The sequence below is a fragment of the Pangasianodon hypophthalmus genome, chromosome 15, assembly GCF_027358585.1.
Source record: "Pangasianodon hypophthalmus isolate fPanHyp1 chromosome 15, fPanHyp1.pri, whole genome shotgun sequence".
In the NCBI taxonomy this organism is placed as follows: domain Eukaryota; kingdom Metazoa; phylum Chordata; class Actinopteri; order Siluriformes; family Pangasiidae; genus Pangasianodon; species Pangasianodon hypophthalmus.
Window position 1 is genome coordinate 23011521 of NC_069724.1, and position 8084 is coordinate 23019604.

Sequence of the window (8084 nt, forward strand, 5' to 3'; positions counted from 1 at the left end):
TGTGTGAGCTCTGACACAGTAATCACACCTTTAGCGCCTCTAAGCCTCGGCAATCGACAGCTACTCATTAAAGCCTCCCCTACCGTGTTTGATGAATAATTAATGATTTATTAAATTAGCTTCAGTTAAGTGTTACTTAATGAAGATTGAAAGGGTATAATGGAAAATTAAATCAGGTTCACTGCTGCATTATAACATTTTTTGGGTGATTCCACATTTTTGCAATTGCGGTGCCATTTGCGCAGATTAAAAAAAAAGAAAAGAAAAAAACAGACACAATATTTTCTTCACTCAGATGCACCAGACCACCCCGTTACCATGACAACCACCCAGCACGGATGGGGGCAACTCCTATTTCTAATATTGTCACCCAAGATAAAAGAGAGACAGAGCAGAAACCAGAAGATGAAAAGAATGGCAGATGGAGATGAGGAGATGTACAAGACCTTAAAACGAGCTGAAAATCACGCTGATCCAGATTTTAAGCTCCAGTGTCACAAAGAGGCCACAACAGGTGATACTAGCACTACTCTTTAGCATCTTCTCATCATTGATGTTGCTTTTATTGGCCGAAAGTTTCTCTCTTTGGCAGTAGTGACAGCTGAGTTTTAGAAAGTTTAGAAACATTGCAGCAATTTCTGATTTGGGATTTTTTTTTTTTTGCAGAAAGTCTAATTTACAGTTTTCCACTTACCCCAAATTCAGTAAATCAGCCATAACATACCATAACATTTTTAGTTTTTGTGTTGTAGCTAACAAATAATAAAGGTCCAACTCCCGTTAAGCTGTCCTACTTTTAAATAAACCATTTTGTAAAATAGCCGGAATAGTCTGTATGTATATAGTTCAAAATGGCACTATTGCTGTGGTATATGAGGAATAACACACTTATGGTATGATGTTATAGGAAAATAATCAACAACGGGGTGGTGTGATGAAGTGGCATTACTGTTATCATGCAGAATTTGATTATTTTCCTATAACAGCAAGCTCAGAAACTATTACAAATGTTTTTATTAAATAAAAACCTGTATTTTTTTGTCTGCTTTTAGTTACGTTTAATGTTGTGGAACAATCAAGAAACAAATTAGTTCGTGTTCTCACTCACGCTATAGCAGCTATAGACAGTCGTTCCCTCACCAGCCTCTCTTTTTCTCGTTCAGGAATTTGAACTAAAGACTAAAAAAAGATGTCACAGAGGAACCGGAAAGTATAAACTCCTCAGTCCTGAAGACTTTCCCGTGGCAAACCAGAGGTTATTTAGTGTCTAGTTTTTCATTTCCCCCTCTGTGTGGTGCAATTCATTATCACTATTACTGACGATCATATCACTCTATCCCTTTCAGCTTTCTAGTACAATTCTGCCTTCCACTTTCAGGAGGCGGAGCCTAAGGAGTGGAATGATAGTCTCTGGTTGATCTGTCTGTCTGTCTGCTCACCACAGTCAATTTTGACACTCCCTTTGACCCTAAAGCCACGTAGACTAAAATATTCAGCAGCTAAATCCCACACAATGGGTAACTGTGAGTGTGTAGAGAGTGTGAGAGACAGTGTATATGCTTTGTCTCTTATTTTATACACAATCACGGTGTGTGTACTACTGCATATGCTCCCAAATAATTCTCTAAATAACGTTAGGCTGAAGAAGTAATATGACATAACCCCACTCGCGCGTGTGTTTGTGTACACAAGTGCTGTGTTGTCAGACTCAGGAGGACGTCTGAACCGCCGAGGAACACAAACATCTCTTCAAAGACGACAGCTCCACTGAAGCTGCGCTGGTGCAATGCAGCACACATTTACACACATCTACACACAGACACAACAATACACGCAAACACACAACAGAATACACAGGCACATCAGTATACTCAAACACAACAATGAACACAAACACAGCAATACACACAGACACAACAATATACACAGGCACATCAATATGCACAAACACGACACATACAAACACAATGTACACCCAAATATGATAATGCACACAAACACAACAATACACACAGACAACAATATAAACAGACACAACAATGCACCCTGACACAACAATACACACAAACACAACAATACGCACAGACACAACAATATAAACAGACAAAACAATACACACAGACACAATAATGCACACAAACGTAATGTCCACAAACATAATAATACACACAAACAAAGCAAAGCACATGCATGTATCTATCCCACTCCCTTACAAAAACACACACAAACACACACTCCGTGCTTTGTAAACTTTTTGAAATTCAATTACAGTGATGAAGTGTCCTGCTGGCATCAGACTAACCGATAAGAGAGAGAGAGAGAGAGAGAGAGAGAGAGGCAGACAGACTGAGTGAAGAAAGACTGAAAGAGAGAGAGAAAGAGGGACTAAGAGAGAGATAGACTGAAATAGAGAGACGCTAATAGAGAGACCTAGTGTGAGAGAAGGGAATGGAAAATTATCTTACATAAAATTGAATATAATATAAATATTAAACAATAAATTGTTAATTATAATATCACCTTACTTAGGCAAAAATGTAAATTCTATATTGGCTGAACTATCATTATACAATTTACTCTTAATTATTAATCAGCTGCATTTTTATTTGAAATTAATTTGATAGAAAACATTTTTATTTCAGTGCTGTGGTTTTTCTCAAACCTACTTTCTCACACCTTTATTCTTCCTTTCTTTCCATCACTTATTCCTCCTTTTTCTCTACTGCTCTGCTCTGAGTATTCACCTCAGATGACCACAGACTCTCTCTCTCTCTCTCTCTCTCTCTCTCTCTCTGTCTGTCTTTCATCTACTGTCATCTCTGTACAGCGAGTAAACAGTCTTCCAGTCTCCACCAACCAACATGTTAATGATTATGGTGTTGTTAATGATCATGAGACATTTCCATGAGACATTTCCCATCCATCTCACACACACACACACACACACACATGTGATAAGACTGGACAAAAACTATGATACTGCTACAAAGTGTCTACATGTGTCTGTAGGTCATATACACTCAGCCTGCACACTACAACGCACAACAAACTCCACAACAAACTACTGTAACTGAGAATGCTAACAAATGGGAAAAATCATGCTAATGTCTTTTAGCCTGGAAAAATACAGTATATGAAAACAAAACAGCGTTTAAAAGACTAAATATAAAACAAAAGAGTGTCCTCACTCCGCTTTCTGTAGGAGGGTGTTAGCGGCTGGTGTGTGAATCATTTTCTCACATAAACAGGACGAGGTTCTGATTTGGACCTGTTCTGAGGGAAAATAAAATGGTTTTCTAACAATGCTGCTGTCACGGGCCACTAGAGTCACTGCTGACCCTTCCATTAATCACGGGACTCAAAAAAAAAAAAAAAAACGCCGCACCGCACAGAGGACGAAGGATTACACACGAACACAATCCATCACAATGTCTGTTGTGAATACGGATAGAAAAGACCTCGCAAGTTAGCTAAAAATAGGAAAAATAGCTAATTAATATGCACCAACAGTGTATGGAAAATAAAAATGAGTATGATCCAGTGATATGGTGTGATAGTGCTTTTCACCAGTGCAACACTCACATATTACTCACTATTACTGTTAACACAGCTAGCTTAAAGGTGCATTCGGCAAAATTAGGTCTCTAACATTTAAATAGGTGGCGTTGAATAAGATTCGAATGATTTTTTTTTTCACTCCATGAGCCTCCCATTCCCTCCCGTCTACACAAAGCTGCACCATCAGAAGCTATGGTGGTTCAACTAGAGTTAGCATTAGCAAAGACTGTCACGACAGCACTTTCAAGCGCACTTGGACATGCTTGAAAGCCAAGTTATAACACTATATAGTTATAACACGCTAAGTTCAGCTCATAATGATTCATGAGGATGTTCACGAGTGCAGCCACTGTCCTTAATTTGTAATAAGCTACTATGAGCTCTAAGCTCTAATATTAGCATGTTAGCATCATTGGCATTGCTAGCTAATAGATAGGCCATTTAGCTGCTTGAAAGTTGTCAAGTTATAACACTATAAACACGCAGAATTTGGCTCATAATGATTTATGAGGATGGTTGAGTCCTTTTTTCTTTGTAATGAAAAAAAAAACCCTTATCGATTTGATTCATTATGTAAAGAATGAGCGCATTAATATAAACCTGCTATTTGCTGCTGCACTACTGTCTGAGCTGCTGTTATAGAGAATTAATCAACACTTCTTGACCAATCAGAATCCAGAACTCAGCAGCACACAAACTCATGCACTCAGGCAGAACCTTGTCCTACAGCAGTATGATGATGGATAGCTGTAGGGACCTCCCCAGCAGCTGCTGTGTGTGTGTGTGTGTGTGTGTGTGATTCACAGCCACAGTAAGACAGCCGGAAAGCAATAATAAAACATTGTTTTCCTCCAGTGCACCTGATAACCTGATGCCCTTTGACCTCTGCTGATTAAACATCATTGTGTTTGTCACAAAGCTGATAATTTTCTCTGCTTTTGTACTGAATGATTCAGAATGTGAAAAGCATGATTTTACAAGTTTCCCTCGTAAACTAACACTGTACTGAGAAAATAACAGCTTTTACGACGATGCTGTGTTCGCGTGATTGCTCTTGAAGGTTAAAGGTCACGACCTTTGAAGCAGTGCTGAAGCAGTACTGGCTCAGTGTGTATTAATATTTGGGTATTTGAATATTTGAATATTTGTCTCTCTTGTATTCTACATCCTTTATGGAAAAATTTGACAAATGAATCAATTAAATCCACATGATTCTTCACATGATTCATTTATTTTCATGTGATTCATTTTACACATGATTCATTTATTTTCATGTGATTCATTTTCCAAACGATTCATATTTTCCATGTAATTTTTTTTCTACACAAGATTCATTTATTTTCACGTTATTTTTCTCACACAATTCTATATTTTTACATATTAAAATAAAATTCTTTCACAGGCATGAGGTGGGTCAGATCAGAAAATATGTCTATTCAATATGGATTAAATATCGATCCAGAGTTTCTGGTCAGATCCTCATGATTGGATTGATGCAAATAAATTTTCCATCCAATTTTAGTATCTTTCCATTATGTATATTTAACATGAGCAACTGACTGAACTAAAACATAAACCTAGCAAATCGAGAGCTTAAGTATGTTGTACTTACTCAATGACATAACTTTATATTTTATAATAATCCTATCTGAATGTGTGTTAGAGTAGGCAAATTGCTGGAATTACGAAGTCCTGCTGTAATAAAACCTTTTTGCTGAGCAGAGGAAATGAGGCTGTGTGATAGAGCTGGCAAGGCTGCAGTACATGCTTTTGCATTCGGTGCACCTCTCTCTCTCTCTCTCTCTCTCTCTCTCTCCATCTCTTTCTCTTTTTCTCTCTCTCCATCTCTCTCTCACCAGCAGCACGAGGGAGAACGCATCAATCACCATCCACGGCTCTGACGCAAGCAGCGTCCCCTTAATGAAATTTCGACTCTCCTCACTGCGTGTACACGGGAATCAATTTCTCCCCTCATCTCTCTCTCTCCCTCTCTCTCTTTTCTTCTGTACCTCTTATACTACAGTTCAGTCACAAAATATAGGCCTCATTCACAGAAAGAAAGATACCAAACTTCTATCTTTTAGCATGTACATGTGAATATAGTCTATCTTCAAAATTATTTAAGGACATTTTAAACTAAAAGTTTATTTATTTATATGCACAGTAGGTTAAAACTGAAGGTATACTGACGATATGAATGATGGCACCACTCCAGTGACAAGGAACGATGCAGTTCGGTTCCTTTATACCTAAAATTTATTCAAAAAGAAAGCAGAAAGCAGACTCTGTACCTTTCCTTGTCATGGGCATGGTACCCTCAAGGGTGCACTTTCTGTATCTTTAGTATGTATCTTTCAGCTTTAAAAATCATTTAAGTGTCCTTATGACCACTGATGTGCATTTATAGCTTTAGTCTAAAGCTAATTAAAGGTACACTACATGCACCTTCCCAGGTAAAAGATGCACCCTTGATGGTACCACCCCAGCGGCAAGGCAAAGTACAGCTTGGTAACTTTATTGCTGAGAGTGTATCTCAGACAGAGAGACAGAGGGACAAAAAGAAGGTATTAAACTGTACTATTTGGCATAGTGACACTCGGTACTAGGGTGGTGTCCTTTCTAATATCTCTTTAGTACCTGTCATTCACCTGGGAGAGTCAATACAGGTACTAAATACATGTATGATACGTGATGATATCCTCAAGCATACACCTGTTGTACCTTTATTATGTATGTTTTAACCTAGAAAGGTGCATTAACCCTTTAAACCTAGAAAAGTGTTTTAGCTTTAAGGGTAAGTACAGTTCATTTATGTACCTTAAATCATTTAAAGGTACACTATGTCCACATTTGTGGTGAAAGATACAAATGAAAGGTACAGCGACACAAAAGGGTACAGTTTAGTATTATTTTTCTGTCAGTATATGTGACAAAATTGACTTGGGCAGGAAGGCAGTGTTAACCTCTCAGCAACCCCAAAAATCATACAAAAAGATATTACAGTCATTTTTCAGGGTAGTGAAGCTTGGTACGAGGGTGGATGAAAGATACAGGTATGTCTCTTGTACATTTAGAGCGAATGTATCTCCAGGGAAAGTAAATGCACCCTCAAAAAAGGGTATTAAGTGTACCTTCTTTGTCAGTGTGATTGTCCTGTCAAGCCTACACCTTTTGTACCATTAGTAAGATGGACTTTAAATGATTTTTACATTACATTTCTAGTGAAAGATACATATTAAAGGCACAGATCAGTATATGGGACAAAATAATTTTTGCAGGGGGGGCAGTGTCAACCTGGCAGCAACCCCAAAAACCATACATTCTCAGGAACAAAGGTATCACGCTGTACTTTTCTTGGTGCTAGGGTGGTACCTCCATGGGTATGATTTTTGTACATTTACAGTAGCGCGCACCTGGGAAAGTAAATCTATTGCACCTTTGTGCAACTTGTATATCAATGGGAAAACAATCATGTTTCAGTGCAGTATCTTTTGTTCTCACTGGTAATGCTGTGTGGAAAGTGGAATAAACGGTTCAGCGCACTCGGCACGCGCAATACGCACGCCTGTTCCTGTCAAACCGTTCAATAATAATAAGAATACTTTTTAAAGTTTCTTATAGAAAGCAATGCATGAAGTAATGCATGGGATAAGGCAAAGGATAATGCATGGAATGGTGAAGAAAATCCGCGTTCAAACCCGCTCCTGATCAAACCCGCGCGCGCATCACGCAAAGTCGTGACAGCTCTTAATGCGGCTTCTGCTCTACTGACTTCTCCCAGCAAACACAAAGCTGATTCAAAAACTGGATTTCCTTCCTTTTTTTTTTACCATTACAGCTTGATATGCGTTGAAAAAATACACACACACACACATGCACACACAGGCGCGCGCATAAATGACCCGAACTTACCGGCGGAGGGGGAAGAAAAGCCGCGGGGATCCAGCAGAGCGCGCGCGTCCTCTCACACCCGGTATTCCCCACGCTATCCCAGCACGGAAGTGTGGTGTGATGAAGAGCTTTCAGCTTTTCTTTTCTTCTTTCCCCTTCTCCTTTTCTTTCTGGTCTATACTTCCTCCCCCGCGATGCAGTAAGCAGCTCCTCTGCAGCACTTGGAGAAAAGAGGAGAGGAAATGAGAGAGAGAGAGAGAGAGAGAGAGAGAGGTGGGGGGTGGAGGATGCAATCAATAGTCGTATCCCTGTGGATTTTCTTTTTTTTTTATCAAGTCACGAATCTCTCGAGGCAACTTTGTGTGTTTCTGCACATCATCATCATCATCATCATTATTATTATTATTATTATTATTATTATTATTAATTACACAGTGGCATTACCGCTTTATTTCATGCACACACACACACACAGACACACACACACGCGGATCTGTGTTTCCCAGTCATGCCTGTGGAGTAGCCTACAGGTTAAACCCCTTCACTGCACACTGTGATGTGTTTCACATCCATTTCCTCCTCAGGAAGGATTCTGTGAATGAGCTGATTAGCAGAAAAAAAAAAAACACTACAAC

General features: G+C 38.9%; 1 protein-coding gene across 1 annotated transcript in view; it reads right to left on the bottom strand.

Moving 5' to 3' along the window:
* Positions 1-7685, bottom strand: part of LOC113535383 (synaptic vesicle glycoprotein 2C) — a 39042-nt gene extending 31357 nt beyond the window's left edge. Inside the window, exon 1 of the mRNA XM_026928631.3 lies at positions 7471-7685. The gene's annotated coding sequence lies outside the window, so the exon portion shown is untranslated. The remainder of the gene's footprint in view (positions 1-7470) is intronic.
* Positions 7686-8084: the final 399 nt, after the last annotated feature.